Source organism: Silene latifolia, chromosome X, assembly GCF_048544455.1.
Source record: "Silene latifolia isolate original U9 population chromosome X, ASM4854445v1, whole genome shotgun sequence".
Lineage (NCBI taxonomy): Eukaryota > Viridiplantae > Streptophyta > Magnoliopsida > Caryophyllales > Caryophyllaceae > Silene > Silene latifolia.
Window position 1 is genome coordinate 6,440,199 of NC_133537.1, and position 19,780 is coordinate 6,459,978.

Consider the following 19,780-nt stretch of genomic DNA (forward strand, 5'->3'; position numbering starts at 1 on the left):
ATCATGCCCCTCCTCTTGAGAAGCGGGAGGGGGAAACACGGGTGGGGTAAAATAATCCGGCCGGATATTGATGTCGGCGTAGACAAACCGGTTATCCTTGTGGTAACCACCATCCGGCTCAAGGTAGTAGGAGGGGTGAAGTTGTTGAGGGTGCTCGTAGTTCCTCCTCATGTAGTCATCATACATCGGAAATTGACCCACGGAGGTGTCATAGTAAATCCGATCCAACCTTTGTTCAATACCCCGCCTTTCACTAGCGGCGGTTTCCAAACCCAACCGCATGTCACTCATGAATTTGACCAAGTCGGCATGCATAGGAGGCGGGGGAGGAGGGATGTTGCTAGAGGTGCCTTCACCAAAGTTACCCCCTCAAGGTTGAGGTTGGAAGGTGGAGGGTGGTCGGAAGGAGGGCATGGAGTAGTGGAGGGAGGATGGAGTTTCCCTCCGGTTGTCACGACCATAGGTGATGGGGTTGGTCGGGGGAGGTCGGGTCTCATCGGGCTCTTCCTCAATCTCAAGGAGGTAGGACTCCTCCCCGGGTTTGATTATGAATTTGGAGGCATTGGGAATTGGGACGGAATTTTTCTTTTGAATTTGCCAATACTCGATTCCATCAAAAGGATTGACCTTGATCCACTCTAGGCTTTTCGTTAACCATTGCTTGGTGATGTAGGTCTCCCCCCGGATCCACCTCAAGTTGTTCAAGTTCACCGGGCGGTCAAGGCTTTTAGCAATTCGGGTTATTATCCCACCCACATGAAGAGGGACTTTTTGCCCCGGTGATTTGGAAAGTGATTGCAAGTGGAGGGCCAAATGGTGACCCACATTGATTTCATAGGTGGCCGGGGTGGTGAGCAAGTAAGACCCCAAAATTTCCAATTCGGTAACCCGAAAAACCCATGGCTCATGGGTCGCAAAAATAGAACCTCCCACAAATCGATGCCAAATGCGAATGGGGGCATTGTGGCACGCAATTTCCAGCCTCTTCACGCCGGTTTGGTCATCTAAGCCCGAAATGGCTTTCCACACCCGAGAAAAGTGAGCGGTCTCGGGTGCCTTGAATTTTGGGGGGTTGTTAAGGCCGAAAATTCGGCAAAGCCTTCCTAGGGACATGGAATGATCACGGTTCATTAACCGAAAGTGAATTTGCTCGACCATACGGGTTTGTCGGTGCTTATCAAGACGGAAACTACTAAGGAATTCCCAAGTGAGGCGGGGATAAGTTTCCTCATGCAAATCATATAAGCCCTTCATACCAACACCCTTAAACAACTCGAAGGTTTCGTTGTCTAGTCCCATATTTCTCATAGCCGGTCTACAAATAAATTTTGTCGGGGTTAAGGGGCGATTTTTGAACAAGATAAATTTACCTTTTTGCTCTTGCGTGACGAACTCAACGTCCGGGTAGTCGGGATCCGGGTTAGTGTCACTCGCCGCCGCCTCGACCAAAAGCCGTTGAGCTTCCGCCATTTCCGACCTAGTTCTCTTGTTTGCCATGGTTGAAGGAGGAAATAAAGACAAGAAGGGAGGGAGGATGAGGGGAATGAAGGAGGGTGAGGTGAGGAAGTTGATTAATGGTGGTTTGGGTGAGTTAAGGTTAATGGAGGTGAGGGATGAGGGAGATGAGTGAAGAAGGAAAAAGAAAGGAAATTGAGAATATGGGGTGCTAAGGCTGATTTCGTGCGTTTTATAGATCCCCTGCCGGTTTGGCGAACCGGCAGCCGGCCTGCCGGTAGGGGGTTTGATATTCTTCAGGAAAAATTCAACGCGCTGCCGGTGGAAGGCACCGGCTGCCGGTCCACCGGCAGAGAATTCCCCAATACTCTCTTTTGATGCTCAGTGGTTCCCCTACCGGTGAGCCGGCTGCCGGCCTGCCGGTAGGGGATTCCTTCCTCTTCAATTTCCCAAATTTCACCATAGTAAGAGGTCCTCTACCGGTGGGCACTGCCGCCGCCGCCGGTAGGGAATCCTCCTCTCCTTGCTTCCTTCATATTTGGCACAAGCAGCGCTCCTCTACCGGTGAGCTTGCCGCCTGCCGGTAGAGGATTCTCCTCCTTCAACTTATCAAAGTTTTCAACAAGTACGGATCTCCTGCCGGTGGGCGGCTGCCGTCTCCGGTAGGGGATTCTCTTCACCTTAATTCTTTCAAATTTTTCACAAAAAATTTCAACGCGCTACCGGTGGAGGGCACCGGCTGCCGGTCCACCGGCAGAGAGTTACATCTCTTTGTTTTCAACTTGTTTTTTTCCCAATGCTCACAAATAAACTTCCAAGTCCTAATCTTGCCCATTTTTCGAGTTTTCAACTTTCAAACCGACGACTCGTGTCGGGATCTCGGGCGAGGCTAGGGGTCCCACCCCCAAATTCAACTTTGTCAAGAATGTCCAATCCAAACTATCTCACACTCTATCTACATGCATGCTATTTACAAATGGTGGTTCTTGTGGAACTCCACCAAACCAATTCATTTTCAAGAGTTTCAACTTTCCCTCTCCTCGGGGAGGGGTTCCCCGAGATAGAGTACTTCAATTGGGCCTTTGTTGTCGCCGTCGTAGTAACGCTTTACTCTTTGACCATTCACCCGAAAGGTACCTCCCTCCTCGCTCCAAAGCTCAAAGGCGCCATAGGGGAATACCTTCATCACTTTGAAGGGTCCGGACCACCTTGACTTGAGCTTGCCCGGGAACACCTTTATCTTGGAATTGAAAAGGAGAACGAGGTCTCCAACACTTACCTCTTTTTTCAGGATCTTGGCATCATGCCATTTCTTCGTTTGATCTTTGTAGATTTTGGAGCTCTCATAAGCCTCCAATCTCAACTCCTCAAGCTCATTCATTTGGAGAAAGCGTACTTCTCCGGCGGCATCAAAGTCAAAATTCATTTCTTTGAGAGCCCACCAAGCCTTGTGCTCCAACTCCACGGGCAAATGGCAAGCTTTTCCGTACACAAGCTTATACGGGGTGGTGCCAAGTGGTGTCTTGAAGGCGGTTCTCAATGCCCACAAGACATCCGGGAGCTTTTGAGACCAATCTTTCCGGCTCTTGTTGGCTACTTTCTCCAAAATGACTTTGATTTGGCGGTTAGAAACCTCCACTTGCCCACTAGTTTGAGGGTGGTAGGCAAGTGCGGTCTTGTGCCGCATACCATGTGATTCAAGAAGAGCCTTGAAGGTACTTTTGCGGAAATGAGATCCGCCATCACTTATAACTACCCTTGGAGTTCCGAATCTTGGGAAAATCGTGCCTTTAAAAAGTTTCATCACAACTTTGCTATCATTGGTGGGAGAGGCAACCGCTTCAATCCATTTGGATACATAGTCCACCGCAACCAAGATGTATTCATTTCCACAAGAGTTGGGAAAGGGTCCCATGAAGTCTATGCCCCAACAATCGAAAAGCTCAATCTCCAATATGTTAGTCAAGGGCATCTCACTTCTCTTTCCAATGTTCCCGACTCTTTGGCAAGCATCACACGATTTAACCAAGTGGTGAATGTCTTTGAACATGGAGGGCCAATAAAACCCACCTTGGAGGATCTTGGCAATTGTTCTAGAAGTGGCCAAGTGTCCCCTGTAGGCGGAATTGTGAACCCGGTCAACAATTTCTAAGCCTTCCTCTCTAGACACGCATCTCCGGAACATACCATCCCCACACTTGCGAAACAAATGTGGGTCATTCCAAAAGTATCTTCTAGCATCATTTCTCAACTTCCGCCTTTCTCTTGGCTCCATTTCATCCGGCAAGAAACCGCTTACAATGTAATTTGCAAGATCCGCAAACCAAGGAGTTTTGGCGGTAACTTCCATGAGTCCATCATCCCGCAACCACTCATTGATGGGTCCACTCTTGTCTTGTATCCCATGGTCTTCAATGGTCAATCTAGATAAGTGGTCGGCCACAACATTTTCCGAACTGGCCTTATCTTTAATCTCTAAATCAAATTCTTGAAGAAGAAGGACCCATCTCAAGAGCCGGGGCTTTGCATCTTTTTTCACCATCAATTGTCTCAAGGCGGTGTGATCGGAGTAAACCACCACCTTAGACCCAACAAGGTATTGCCGAAATTTCTCCACGGCATGAACAATTGCCAACATTTCCTTTTCGGTAGTAGCATATCCACATTGAGTTTGATCAAGAGTCTTGCTTGTGTAATATATCACATGATGCTTCTTATCCACAACTTGCCCGAGTACCGCACCAACCGCGAAGTCCGAAGCATCACACATTATCTCAAAGGGAAGATTCCAATCCGGAGACCGGATTATCGGTGCCGTGACCAATGCTCTCTTCAACCTATTAAAAGCTTCAAGACAAGAATCATCAAACACAAAGGGGGAATCCTTAAGGAGTAATGAGGTTAGGGGCTTTGCTATTTTTGAAAAATCCTTGATAAAACGCCGATAAAACCCGGCATGGCCTAGAAAACTTCTCACTCCCTTAACATTGGAAGGGGGTGACAAGTTCTCTATAACGGCAACCTTAGCACCATCAACCTCAATACCCCTACTAGAGACAATGTGACCGAGTACAACCCCTTCCTCTACCATAAAATGGTATTTTTCCCAATTGAGGACGAGGTTGTGCTCCTCACATCTCTTCAACACACTAGTCAAGTTCTCTAGACCATGATCAAATGAGTCTCCATGGACACTAAAGTCGTCCATGAAGACTTCCATGCTCTTCTCTAGAAAGTCCGAAAAGATTGCCATCATGCACCTTTGAAAGGTACCGGGCGCATTACAAAGCCCGAATGGCATCCTACGGTAGGCATAAACTCCTATTGGACAAGTGAAGGTCGTCTTCTCTTGGTCATCCGGGTGGATGGGAATTTGGAAAAACCCGGAATAACCGTCTAAGAAGCAATAATATGCATGGCCCGCGAGCCTTTCTAGCATCTGGTCAATGAAGGGAATTGGGAAGTGGTCTTTGAGGGTGGCGGCATTGAGCTTGCGGTAGTCAATACACATTCGCCACCCGGTCACGGGTCTAGTGGGTAAGGTGGTGCCATCCTCTTGTTCAACCATTTGTACCCCCCCCCCCCCCTTTTTGGGTACCACGTGGACCGGACTAACCCATTTGCTATCGGTAATTTGGTATATAATACCGGCCTCTAGGAGTTTCAACACTTCATTTTTCACCACCTCGGCCATCTTTGGGTTAATCCTCCTAAGACCGTCAACCTGGGTTGACTCCCTCTTCCAAAACTATTCTATGCATGCACAAACTCGGACTTAAACCTTTGATGTCATCAATGCTATACCCAAGTGCTCCTCTATGAGTTTTCAAGATTTCCAAAAGCTTCGTTTCTTGGGACTCACTTAGGTTAGCATTAACGATCACCGGATAGGCCTCTCCCTCACCAAGGAAAGCATATTTGAGTGAGGGAGGCAAGGGTTTGAGTTGTACCTTTGGAGGGAGAAAGCCCTCCACCTTTCTTAATAGCTCCTCATCAACTTCGTGATCCTCTTTCATTGCCTCATCATGCAAAGAGATTTGAAAAACCTCTTCCATCTCCGCCTCTTCACGGGCTACTTCGTGCACTACTTCATCAATTACCTCGATTGTGCTCAATCTTTCTATACTTGGACCTTTCATCAAATTTGGCAAGTTAAATTCAATTTTGTTGCCCTCAATTTGGAAGGTTAGCCGCCCATTCTTCACATCAATGAGTACTCCTCCGGTAGCCAAAAATGGCCTACCTAGGATGATGGGAGTGTGGCTATCCTCCGGAATATCAAGGACAACAAAATCGGTGGGAATCAAAAACTTTCCAACCTTGACGGGCACGTCCTCAAGTACCCCCATAGGGCGCTTGACGGACCTATCCGCCAATTGGAGAGTCATGGTAGTGGGAGCCAAGTTTTGAATGCCAATCCTTTTTGCAACTTTCAAAGGAATAACACTAACACTTGCCCCCAAGTCACAAAGAGCTCTAGAGATGGGAACACCGCCAACTACACAAGGAATGGAGAAGCTTCCCGGGTCACCAAGTTTAGTGGGCAATTTGTTAAGGATATGAGCACTACATGCTTCTTCCATAGCCACTATTTCTTGGTCACCCAAGACTCTTTTCCTTGTCAAAATGTCTTTTAAAAATTTTGAGTAGGTTGGCATGTTCATTATCACCTCCGTAAAGGGTAGGGTAGCCTCAAGTTTCTCAAGCATATCACAAAATTTGGCATACTTGAGGTTTTCCCTACTCTTTATGGCTCTTGAAGGGTAAGGAATTTTAGAAACAAGTTGGGAATTGGAAGATACCTTTGGAGGAGCCGAACTTTTTGTTACCTTTTTAGAATGTTGCAAAGGTATTTCTTCAATAGCTTCCTCCTCATAAGGGAGGTCTTCCACATATCCATCAACATCCTTGTCCACTTGAATTCCTTTTCTAGTCAAATCTTCACAAGCTTTCTTTCCTTTGGTGTCTTCATTAGCTTTACCCGAAGCCTCAATGGGTGAGCTTTCTTCTTCATCATCCATTTCTACCTCATTCCCCTTGGGATCTTCATCAACTTCCAACTCAAGGTCTTTGTAAGGGTCCTCAAGCTCTAAACCACTCCTTAGCACTACCGCATGAGCATGGTGGCTATTTGAGGCATCTTTGGAGCTTTGTCCTTGAGCCAACAAACCACCGGGTGGCCTTTGAGGGTTAGCCATAGCATGAGAAGCCATCCTAGATTCCATTTCCCTCATGTCCTTAAGAAATGTAGCTCTCAAGTTTGCTTGTTCTTGTTGAGTAGCTTTTGCAAAGTTAGCTATCTCTTGGCTATGTTGAAGTTGCATATTCTTAATCATCTTCAAAAGCTCCACTTGAGAGAGCTCACCTTGGGGTTCTTGATGAGGTTGGTTGGCTATGGGTAAAGGGAACCCATAGTCATATCTAGCATTGGGACCTTGGTTGTTGTTTTGCCCCACTTGGAGGTTACCTCTCGGACCATAGTTGTTGAAATTCGATCCTTGACCTTGTTCTTGAGACCCTTGAACATACCCTTGCCCAAATCCTTGATTTGCTTGATTTACTTGATTCCCTTGGTAAAACCCTTGGTTGCTTTGGTTTCCTCCAAACTCTTGGTGCCCTTGTTGTTGGTTGCCATAGTTTTGGGGTGGATTGTTGCTTGACCATTGGTTTTGATTTCCAAAATTATTTCTTGGGTTTGGGAGAATTCCCCTTGGTTGAGCAAAACCGGGTGGATTGGTTTGGGTTTGTGGTTGGAGATGTTGGGGGTTTTGAACATTGGTGCTTTTGTAACTAAAGTTGGGGTGGTTTCTTAACCCGGGGTGGTAGAAATTGGTATTTGGATTGTAGGTGTTTGGGTTGTTGTAAGGAGGCCTTGGTGGCCTAGGATTGTTGTTGTAGCTTTGAAAAGCGTTCACCTCTTGAGTATTCTCTTCATAGGCACCATTGTAATTGTTCCCACACAAGTCATATGTATGGCCACTTCCTCCACAAAGTTCACAACTCGCGACTTGAGCAACTTCTTCCATGGGCGGCCCATATGAGGTCGCGGCTTGGTTCACTTGATTCTTCGAAAACTTCTCAAATTGCTTTGTGAGCAAGTCGAGCTTGGCATTTGTCTCGGAGTTGGAGGAGTTTTCTTTTGGAAACTTCCCATTCCTCCTTAACATGTTTCCTCTAGAGCCATAATTTGCTTCCGAATCCACCATTCTCTTGATTAACGTCATCCCCTCTTCATCACTCAAGTGGTCAAAACCTCCCCCCGCGGAGGCATTTACCATCTCCTTGGTTCTTGGTAGTAAAGTTTGGAAGAAAGTTTGAGTAATGTACCATTCCGGTATTCCATGGTGGGGGCAACTTGCTATCAAATCTTGATAACGGTCCCAAGCCTCACCTAAGGACTCCCCATCCTCTTGTTGGAACGTATGGATCTCGTTATGGAGCATCGCGGTCTTTGAGGAAGGGTAGTACTTGGTTATAAATGCTTGGGCTAAGTCATCCCAAGTAGTGAAAGTATCCGGTGGGTGAATGTTCAACCACCGGTCCGCTTTGCCCGTCAATGAAAACGGAAACAACATCATTCTCAAGGTGTCTTTGACACCCCATTCTTCTTCATCATTGATACTTTCCTCTTAAACTTCCGGAGATGAGCATGGGCATCCTCCTCAAGATGACCTCCAAACAAGTCCTTCTCAACTAACCCGACTTGGGCGGGGTGCATTTCAAAATTGTTTGGGGCCAAAGTGCCAAAGTTGATGGGATTACATGAATCATTATGGTTAGGCCGGTTGTGATCTCTAAGAGCCATTTGTGGTGGGTGGTTTGGTTCTTGATGTGGTGGTGTTTGAGGTGGACTATTGTAATTAAGGAAGTTATGAAAGGGGTTCTCTACTAAAGTCTCAATTGTGGTATTTGGTTGAATCGTAGTTGTTGTATCAAAATTTTGTGGGATGTGTGAGTTTGGTTGATCAATGTTTGCTTGGGTGGAATTATTCCTCACTCTTTCAAGAGTCCTAGTCCTCAAGGTTCTAAAGAGCCTTTCGGGGTCGGAGTTAAATAGAAGAGCTTGGTGATTCCTTCTAGGCATACACTTGACAAATCGTAAGTCTCCTAGTGTTTTTACACACTAGGGAAAGGCAAAAATCACACACACTCTACAAACAACAATCAACTACTTAAAGCAAACTAACAATTGACACAAGATTAAAGCAAAGACTCTAAATAAAACTAAGCATAACCTAACGCCATCCCCGGCAACGGCGCCATTTGATAGTAGGAAATTTGTCGTCTACTTCCTATACCAAAACTATTTGTAAAACCCGAAAAAGCGTAGTATTTAGTCGGGGTCGAACTCAAGGACGGCGGGGGTTGCTACAAAGTTCGATTAAGAGTCAAGTTTAATCAAAATTAAAAGTAAAGGTTTTGGTTATAATCACTAGAGCAAAAGACAAACAAGATGATGATAATGAATACGGTTAATTAAAAGCTAGGGCTTTCGGGGTCGTCAATATGGTCTAGGGGCAAACATGAAGATCAAAAAGGGTCAATGGTGAGAGATTAACATAAGATGAAGAACCAATGTCTTGGGTATCTTAAGGGTGGCTACTAATTTTCATTAAGTATCCCTCCTCTCCTAACATACATCAAGACTCCCAAAAACTTTCATTCTAAGGGAGAATTAAGCAAAAAATGAAGAAAGGCAAAAGCTTTCACTTGAGCAAATCAACAAACACCTTGAGTGCAATGAATAGGAAAGTTAAACAATTTCACCAAAGACCAAAATATTCAAAGAATCATGCCCATAAATCCCATAAAGAGTCACCCTAAACCCTAGAAGGGATCTACTCACTCATGTTAAGGGAAATTATGCTAAATAGAGAAGAAAAGCAAACAACACAAGGAGGAGACATAATGAAGGTTGTAACAAAATCAAAAGACAAGGAAAATGTAAACAAATGATAAACAAGTAAAAGAAAGGAGAGAAATTATACCAACAAAAGAAAAGATGGAAGCTTGATTGATTAATAGGAAGGAAAATCCTTCAAAATCCCCAATACAAACTTCAACAAACAAGTGTAAACAATTGACTATTACTAGAACTAACTAATTCTTGCTAAATATTAATAATAATTATTGAAAGATTAGTGCTTGATTAAGGAGGTATTACAATAAATATGGAATGTTTTTCAGATCTAGGGTTATGTGCAAAAGGGTTTAAGGAGGGGGTATTTATAGGCTATCATTGGATTAAGGGAGGAAAGAGTGGAAAAGCCCATTTGCGTGTAAAGTGTTCTGTCTTGGCGGGCTTGGGCCCCTCGGCCTCCTCTCTCCCGGCAGCAGCGCGTTCTTTCAAAAACCGAGAAAAATGAAGGTTGGGTAATCCCCGCCGGTGGGCGGCTGCCGGCCGCCGACGAGAGAATTTCTCTTCTTGGGATTTTCTCTCATTCTTCATGTCGTGCCTTCGCGGCGGGCGCCGTCGGCTACTCTGTGCTTAGCGCATTGCTTGAACTTTGGCCAAAAACTTCTTCAAAATTTGACTAAGTATGGGGATTGTGTCCCCCGCCGGTGGGCAGTGCCCGGCACAGAGAACACTCTCTTAGCTGGTTTCCTCTTTTTCTCCATATAGCTAATCCTCTGCCGGTGGGCCGGCTGCCGGCCTGCCGGCAGAGGATTTCTTCTTCAAAATCCTTCATCTCCCATTTCTTCATGTAAAGGCATTAGGATGCCTTTTCTTGCCCCAATTCCTCCATACTCGACTCGGTTCCTACAAAAGGACACACAAAATGACAAGTACGGGGATCGGGCACAAATGCAAGGAAAGGCACACGAAACCGACTCGTTATGAGCCGGAATGCGTGAAAGAAAGAGGGAAATAAGGTGCAAATAATTCATATATCATTGGCACACAGCCAAGCCCTCAGTTCGTTCATTGTTGCAGGAGAGGCCGAGAGGAACGATAAAGGCAAGAAGGGTTCAACTCAAGACATTATTCTACGAGCCACGGGTGGTAACGATACTTGCTCTGGAATTACGCCCGGAACAATTGGCGCCGTCTGTGGGAAGAGACACTAGAAGCTAGTCACATTCCCAAACAAAAAAAAAAACAAACAACAAAAACCCACCCAAAAAGCTAAGAAGATGTCGAAACAACAAGACGCAGTCGTGACCGACGAAACCGCACTCTACCAGGATGATACTTTCAACAACTCTGGAGTCATGCAGCCCTCCACCGGCGGAGTAATCCAACCAGAGTTCGGGATGCCAATAATACCCGACACGCCGTTGCCAGCCAACCAGGTCACCATCATGGGACATGTGGTTGACATAGCAAAACTGAAATTGCTCCTGGACCTAATCAGTAGTACGCCTGCTCACACTGTCACGCCGACAAGAGCGGCGGAAACCGTCCAGGAGACCAGGGCCCAAAACGTGACTCCGAGAAATTTGAACGGAGCACTAGGAGAAGTCGACCCAGTCAAGACGCCGGGGGAGCCCAAAGTGGGCGCGGTAGACCTAAGTCCTTCCCGCACTCGTGGGAGGACAGCGTCCCCGCCGCACGAACGAGGCTTACCCCAGAGGAGCCAGAGGAGTCCGACTCAGCAGAGTTGGAGGAGAAGTCCGAGTCGAAGAAGGAGTCCTTCCCGCTACGAGGAAAGGAGCCGGATTAGGAATGCGAGGAGCCGATCGCCGCGTGTCGTTCAAGACGTGGTCGACGACCACTCGGGCGCCACGTCCTAGAAGTCCAGGTGCCAACTAAGCTCAAGTTGCCACCTCTGTCATACAAGGGAGATAACGATCCAGCCGACCACGCTGAGGCTTTCGAGTCTTACATGTCGGTATGGGAGCAGCCCGATGAGGTCTGGTGCCGAGTTTTCCCAACAACTCTGCATGGAATGGCTCAAAGTTGGTACAAGGGGCTTCCCGACGGCTCGGTATACTATTACGCCGACCTAAGGGACGCCTTTCTAGCTCAGTACTTTTGCAACAAGAGAAGGGCCGTGGAGACATCGGACCTCCTAACCATCAAACAGGAGGGAGGCGAGACTCTACGAAGCTATGTGAAGAGGTTCGACGGAAAAGTCCAGCAGATTCGAGAAATTAATCCCGAACTGGCGGCCTTCGCGCTGATGAAGGGCCTCCCAAGGGGAGATTTAAAAAATGAGCTCATCAAGTGCGGAGGCCTAGGTTTGGAAGCCGCCAGGAAATTGGCTGACCAAGCCATCAAGGTAGAAGACTATCACAAGACCTGGGTAGGCCCCAGTGAGGCCGAGCACTCAGAAAAGAAGAGCCGCCGGGAGGACAACCCGGATGAAAGACGCCGTGGCAATAATGGGTCACGGTCCGATGAAAGGCGCCGTGAGAATAATAGGTCACGGTCGGACAGATCCGCCAGGAAACAGGACTCGGCGGGCGCCGGGTGGAGTTCAGGAACGTACCACCAGAGGCGGTATAGTGACAAAACCCCTCTCGTCGTATCAGCCGCCGAGGTCTTCGCCCTGAGCAAAAACGAGGGCCAGAAGTGGGAGAGACCCCCCAAGCCAAAAAGTGACGGTGACACGAGCCAGTACTGTGAGTACCACGGCCACACCGGCCATCTAACCAACGATCGCCCAGATCAAGAATGTCATTGAAGAGCTGATCCGGAAGGGGAGCCTCGGCAAGTACGTTGCCAAAAGCCAAAAGACTGACGCAGACAGTTCAGGTAAGAAATCCGTCTTCGAACGGATAGGAGTGATTCACGTCGTCATCGGGGGCAACGAGAACGGAGGGTCCGCTCATGGGCACAAACGGCACCTGAACGAGCTATATCAGGCCATCAACTTTGTGCCCAACACAGCGATCCCCGCTTCCAACATCCCCGATTCCACCATTGGAATGAAGGACTACGAAGGAGTCATCGCTCCTCACAGCGACCCACTTGTAGTCAATTTGGACATATCCAACCACCTGGCCAGTACTGTGAGTACCACGGCCACACCGGCCATCTAACCAACGACTGCCGGCATCTGAAGAATGTCATTGAAGAGCTGATCCGGAAGGGGAGCCTCGCAAGTACGTTGCCAAAAGCCAAAAGACCGACGCAGACAGTTAGTAAGAAATCCGTCTTCGAACGGATAGGAGTGATTCACGTCGTCATCGGGGGCAACGAGAACGGAGGGTCCGCTCATGGGCACAAACGGCACCTGAACGAGCTATATCAGGCCATCAACTTTGTGCCCAACACAGCGATCCCCGCTTCCAACATCCCCGATATAACCATTGGAATGAAGGACTACGAAGGAGTCATCGCTCCTCACAGCGACCCACTTGTAGTCAATTTGGACATATCCAACCACCTGGTCAAAAGGTGCCTCGATCGACACAGCGTGACACGAACATCATGTTCGTGGAGTGCTTCCTCGCCCTCGGCCGAAAGTCAAGGACTTGAGCCCCCGCACCAACCCACTATACGGACTTCTCCGGGGCCGGCCGGTACCACTAGGATCAATCGGACTCCGTAACGTTCGGCGAAAAGAATGCGGCTAAAAATGTCCTAGCTGAGTTCGTGGTCATCGACGGCTCGTCCGCCTACAACGTTCTCATAGGCCGAATCACCCTGAGCGAGGCTGACGCAGTGATGTCCATTCGGGCCCTAACACTGATGTATGTCTCGGACCGGGGGGAAGCGCATAAGCTCGTCTCCAAAGACGAAAATAACAAAGTAGTCAACGTCCAGATAGCTGCCAGAGGATGCAACATGCAATCCCTCAAAGAAGCAAAGAAATCAGAGAAAGGGAAAAGTCTATCCTTGCAACAAGAGGGCGACCTCATGGATGTAGCTAGCGGCTGACCGAGAAGGTGTGCCTTCGACTGGTAATCTCGGGAAAACTCTGTGTAACGGCGGAGGTGTCCAAAACAGTTGTGGGCACCCCGACGCATGTTTTTATCTAAATGAAAAATCGTTCAAATCTTCCATCAGAACGTTCATTTTCCCCATAGTCACTAGGAAGCAGCAGACGCCGGCTCGCACTGTCATACCGACAATAGCGGCAGTCTCCATCAAGAAATAGACGCCAGCTCACACTGTCACACCGACAAGAGCGGCAGTCTCCTCCAAGAAATAGGCGCCGTCGCAGTCACCCCAAGTAGTAGACGCCACGGCAGTCACCCCAAGAGGTAGACGCCGTCGCAGTCACTCCAAATGGTAGACGCCACGTCAGACGCTATCAAGAAATAGACGCTCACCACATCGTCACCGACAAGAGCGGCGATCTCCTCCAGCAATAGGCGCGTCGTTAGCTCACCACCCAAGTAGTAGACGCCACGGCAGTCACCCCAAGAGGTAGACGCGTCGCAGTCTACTCCAAGTGGTAGACGCCACGCCGACGCTATCAAGAAATAGACGCACCACACACTGTCACACCGACAAGAGCGGCGGTCCTCCAAGAAATAGGCGCCGTCGCAGATCACCCCAGTAGTAGACGCCACGGCTAGTCACCCCAAGAGGTAGACGCCGTCGCAGATCACTCCAAGTGGTAGACGCCACGTCGACGCTATCAAGAAATAGACGCTACCACATCGTCACACCGACAAGAGCGGCAGTCAGTAACAAGGAGCACTCGCCGGCTGACACCGTCACACTGGCAAGAATGGCAATCACCCTCAGGAAATAAATACCTCGACGGTCACGACCAGCGCAGTCGATACTCGCAAAGCGATCAAAACGCACTCTAAAACCGCCTCGACCAAGCCAAGGCGGAAACAGAGGAGACGCCCAATAATAATAAAAAAAAAAACAGACAAGGATGAGAAAAGACCTCGGCCAAGCCAGAGGCAGAAGAAACGAGCTCTTATTAAATATGTTCAACAAATTACAAGAAATACAAACGACGGCCGTCCACATAAGGGTCAGCCAAAGGCAAAAAGGTACAGACATCATTTCCCTATGTCTGTTACTGCTCGCCATCAGCAGCGGTAGCAGCGTCTCCTTCGGTGGGCAACCCAGCGGCTTTCCTGGCAGCCTCAGCCTTTGCCTCGGCAGCCTCAGCTTCCCTCATTCTCTTGGCCTCCTCATTGGCCGCCTTTGCCCTCTCAGCAAGGGCTGCTGCCTCCTCGGCCGCCTCCTGCTCTATCTTCACCCTCACCGCCTCCTTGACCCTCTCCTCCACGGCTTTCTCCTTAGCTTCGAGCTTATCGTCAAACAGCTCGTCATATTTGCCCCACGGAAAGGAACCTTCAAGAGGAAAGAGCTCCTCAATTGCTTCCCTGGCAGCTGCCTCGGCCAGATCCCGGAATTCGGAACACATGTCAGGGAGCATTTTGGTTTGGAGCATCTCAATGTCATCCTCCTTTTGCCTGATGATGGCCTCCTTGCTCCGGATCACCTTCCCCTGGATCTGAAATTTACCCCTAAATTCGTTCCTCTGCTGGAGATAAAGGTCGGCGTGCCTCTGAACAAGGTCACACTTCTCCAGCAACTTTGCGACTTCGGCCGCAGCAGCCTCGGCCTTGGCTCTCTCAGCAAGGACCTCCTTGTCAGCGTCCTCCCTAAGTTTTCTCTCAGCCAAGAGCGCTTTCTCAGCGTCTCCCCTAAGCTTCTGCTCATTGAGGAGATCCAGTCTCGCCTTCGCGGCCACCTTCTTAGTGACATCAAGCTCAAGAGCGGACTGAGCCGCGGCCTTCTCCTGCTCTATAATGCGAGCGCCGGTCAGCTCGTTCCACCTCGCCAGGTCCTCGACCAACCTCGCACCTTCCGCTACGAGCCGGGAGGGGGAAACCTTCTGGGATGAAGAGTTAATGGCGACGTTGTGATCGACCTTCACCGGGAGGGAAACCTTACGGGATGAAGAGTTAATGGCGACGTTGTGATCGCCAACCTTCAGCCGGGAGGGGGAAACCTTCTGGGATGAAGAGTTAATGGCGACGTTGTGATCGCCAACCTTCAGGGAGAGGGGAAACCTTCGGGATGAAGAGCTAACGGCGACGTCATGACCATCAACTCGCTGGTTTTTCCTCCACGTCGCTTTCGGAAGAACGGCGGATCGTGGCGGCCGATCTAAAAAAAAAGAAAAGCATCGGTATCTACATAGACGTGCCGATGAGCTCGCCATCGCAGCGCGATGAACCAAGCTAAACCGAGCCACCAGATAGATCGATCAAGTGCTTAGCCTTCTTGGCCGAAGGGCGCACTTCCTCATCGCCAGCGAAGCAACGCAGCCGGTAAAGCCGTCGCTTTCTCTTACGGACAAGGGGAGACCCCTCCTCCTCGTTAGAATCATCCCCATTAGAGATGTAAACGATCTCCACCGTCTCCTTCTGAACAGGGGGGATGGAAGGTGGAGCAGATGTCGACGCCACCACCGTCGAAGGCTTTGTCTTTCGCGTATGACGCGGCACGTTACTAACAACCTTCGCCTGGGCCTCCACCGCATTCAGGTTTTTCAGTTGCCGATCCATGAGGTCATTCGGCGACGTCCGGCGATCATGGGCTAAAGCTTTGGGATGCAGATTAGCAACGGTCTTGTCTTTGTGCAGCCCCATTCTCTGGAGGATGTTCTCAGACAGGTCCGGTCCAAAGTGGTCTGCAGAGGAAACAAAGCAAGAATTAAATAGAATTAAATCGGAGTTCGAAGAACAGGAACAGCGACATCGGTGATGGGCCTCACACCGACCCCACTCGCCCTGTGCTAAGGCCGGTATGAGGCCGACATGGCAGAGCGGCTCATCCTGAAGAATGATCTGCGTTGGGGGAATCCATCTTTTCGGCACCCCACTCTTGTCCGTCTCAAAGAGCCTCATCGCCAGCCTCTCATCCTCCTTAAGAGAGACCTGCGGCATCCATCTTGAGTTTTTTCGAGAGACCCATCCGTCGCGCTCCGCCTCGCCTCTCACACCGCAAGTTAACTCGGTCTTTGGCAATGGGCAGCGGATAGTCATCCGGCACCTTAACGTACACCCACCGACCTTGCCAGTCCTTGCAGGAAGAAAGTTTGTCAACAGAGACATAACCCTGCTCCATTTGCACACTGTACCATCCGACGCGGCCAGAGATTGATGGCTTGAGATGGTGAAGCCGGCGGAATAAATTCACCGTTGGAGCCTCTCCCTTGAAGAGACAAAGCCACACAAAGCCGACTATCGTCCTCATGGCCAACGGATGCAATTGGGCCACAGCGACGTTCATAGCTTTGATGATAGCCATGACGTACTCGTTCAGCGGAAACCGGAGCCCGTACTCCAAGTGTCGCATATATACACCGGTATGGCCCGGTGGAGGGCAACAGACGGCCTGACCCTCCTCAGGGATGACAATATTGTATCCCTTGCCAAAGAAAAAATGGCCCTCGAAAAATTTCTCGCCTGAACAACTGGCAAGCTTATGGGACCAAGCACGGTCGAGGCGAACCTTACAGGCGTCGCCGTGATCCATGACGCATCTTGTCTCCCTCACTAGGACGAGGCCTCTCCGCATCATCACCGAAATCATCACCAAAATCACCATAAGAATCATCATCCTCCCATTCCTCCAGAATTTGAGGATCAACTTCAGGAGAAGGAGACCTAGGGCCCCCCGACGCAGGTTTACTAGGTCCAGCATCAGCAGAAGACATGTTCACAACAAATTACTAGCAAGATAAAAGAAAAATTTATCTGTTTACCTCGAAGAGAAACACTCGCCGGATCAAAGACTCTGAAGACTGGAAGAAAAGGAAGCTCTTGAAAGTGTAGAAAGACGAAGATTTTGGAGAAAATTTGAGAAAATTAAATTGGTGGCCAAAATCACGGAATAACTGCCCTATTTATAGGGGAAAAGCCCATAAAGAAGGACCAATCAGCGAACAGCCCATGAAGCGTCATCCAATCAACGGGCAAACACGTGTCGGACATGCAACCACGGGATGTCAATCGTTGCAACAGTTAGACGTCAATCAATGCAACAGTGACCAAGCGTCTTCAACACGCCCATTCATACCTCTCCGCCTATTCACCTTCCTCAACAAATTCCCAAGCATCTGTTCTCCGCCGGCCACTCGATCAACCAAGCTAGACAGCGCCGACCGGGGGCAATCAAAAACTACCGGCACTCCCAACCCCGGTCTCGGCCAGCGTCCCTTTCTTTTTCCACATCGGATGCCCAATACACATCCATGTGGAGGGGGGATATGGTACGGCCCAAGAAAGACCGGCGGAGGTAAAAGAAGCCGCCGCAGAAGGAGCCGATGCAGAACATTTTTTAGGAATTACTTGCGCAGAATATACGCTCAAACGTACATCGGAGCCCATACCACGGCATAGACTACGCTGGGGCAAATTGATGGGGCATATTCTGCACCGCTGACCAAGTCAACATATTGAACAAGGTCAAAGATATCCACAGCAAGTCAATGACTTAGACAGCCTGGCCGATGCAGCCCATCGGCCTGTTAGCCTGGGTCTCGGCGTGACAACCTGCCAGCCGGGACACATACCCGCGTACTCATATCCAAGACCCCTCGGCGGTGAGTCAACATGGGCCGCCGGCCTACCATAGGTCCCTCGGCCGAGGGGTAGATCAGTCTTTCCACCTGCTAGTCACTTGGCCACTACGTGACAAAAGGTGAAAGCCTATAAATACTCCTCAACCTTCATTGAGGAAAGGATCTCACAACTTAACCTAAATACATTATTCATATGGTAATATCTTCCTTATCTCTCTACAATACATACCCAACCAAGTAACACGACTTAATCCTTTAAGTTTACTGACTTGAGCGTCGGAGTGAGTACGCTTGGCACACAGCCAAGCCCTCAGTTCGTTCATTGTTGCAGGAGAGGCCGAGAGGAACGATAAAGGCAAGAAGGGTTCAACTCAAGACATTATTCTACGAGCCACGGGTGGTAACGATACTTGCTCTGGAATTACGCCCGGAACAGTTATAAATATATTTACGAGTAAAACGGGACAAATATACATCACTTGCCCACTTCTATATGCATAGAAAAAATTAAAAGGAAATCATAGAATTAAAATTACCTCCAAAATTTACTAAATATGATCTCTATTTTTAGTGGAGGAAAAAAAAATCCTGAATAATGTACTCCCTCCTATTCATTCATTTTGTCCCCCTTCTATTTTGCACAAGAATTAAGAAAATGATTTTGGACCATACAAAACACTTTATTCCACTCTACCCCACATGTAATTAAATTTGGACCACACAAAAGTTACCAAAAAAGGAAAGAGGGACAAAAATCTGACTAGCTTCGATAAGGAAAGAGGGACAAAATGAATGAATAGGAGGGAGTAATATTTTTTAAATTTTGTAAATAGGTAAAATTAAGTTAATAATCATTTTCAAATCAAACAAACTTTCCTAAGTTTAAGAAAATCTTGTCTGCCAATTAAAGATTGCCATGTGTTAATTTTTTTTTTTTGCTCATGTAAGCTTAGCACGTGATTTTTCTTAGTAGTTCCACTTTGAGGTCTAGGCGTTCCATTTTGGAACGGGTGGAACGCTATCCACTCAATTTGGGCTAGATTTCTAATTTGATTTATTTTTATTTTTAATTATTTTTCGTCTTTATTCAATACCTAGGCCTACTTAGCCTAACCTATAAAGTATAAACCTAGTTTTATGATTAGGATATTTTAAAAACGGAGATGAGGCATAATATGCGGATTGAGCTAGATTAGAGTGAGATTATCAGTAAGACTCTCCAAAGTCTTAAGACTCTGGCACGTCAGTTTTTTATTAACTTTTATTATTTCTTTATTGTTCATACCCACCTCAGACTTTATATATTATCAGTCAGACTCTATTTTTCCACTTTACTCATTGATTAATTTTCTTTTAAGGTGGGATCGAGACTCACCCAAATTCTTAAGTAGAGCCTTGAATTTCCAAGACTCAACTTGAGACTTTATCAAGATTACGGTAGATTATTGATCCCTCTTATTCACTAACATCTTCCATATTTCCTTAACCGGTAAGTCACAATGATCTTCCGCTTTCCTTATTTGTCTATCAATTTGTGGTTAATATTACATGTAACCCCACGTTTTCTCTCTTACTTTCATTTTCCTCCACATACTATCATTTCACTAAATATTTGTCTAAAAGCAATGTGAAAGAAGATACTCCCTCCATTCAACTCCACTTTACATGTATTCCTTTTTCGTCCATTCAGCTCCACTTTACATGTTTCCTTTTTAGGCCAAGAAAATGACCATTCTATCCTTATTCACACTCCATATTTACAAAAAATGTCATCCATACCCCACACTAATCACCATAAAACCCCACCTTTATATTTTTTTAACATTTTTAACCCAATTATTCTCTTTCTCTATGTACTTTTTATAATTTTT

The 19,780-nt window shown here is 47.8% G+C and overlaps 1 non-coding gene across 1 annotated transcript; it reads left to right on the forward strand.

The window, feature by feature from the left end:
• Window positions 1-7,791: 7,791 nt before the first annotated feature.
• On the forward strand, window positions 7,792-7,898 carry LOC141624996 (small nucleolar RNA R71). Its single transcript, XR_012534796.1, has one exon. It is a non-coding gene; the product is annotated as a small nucleolar RNA R71 (small nucleolar RNA).
• Window positions 7,899-19,780: the final 11,882 nt, after the last annotated feature.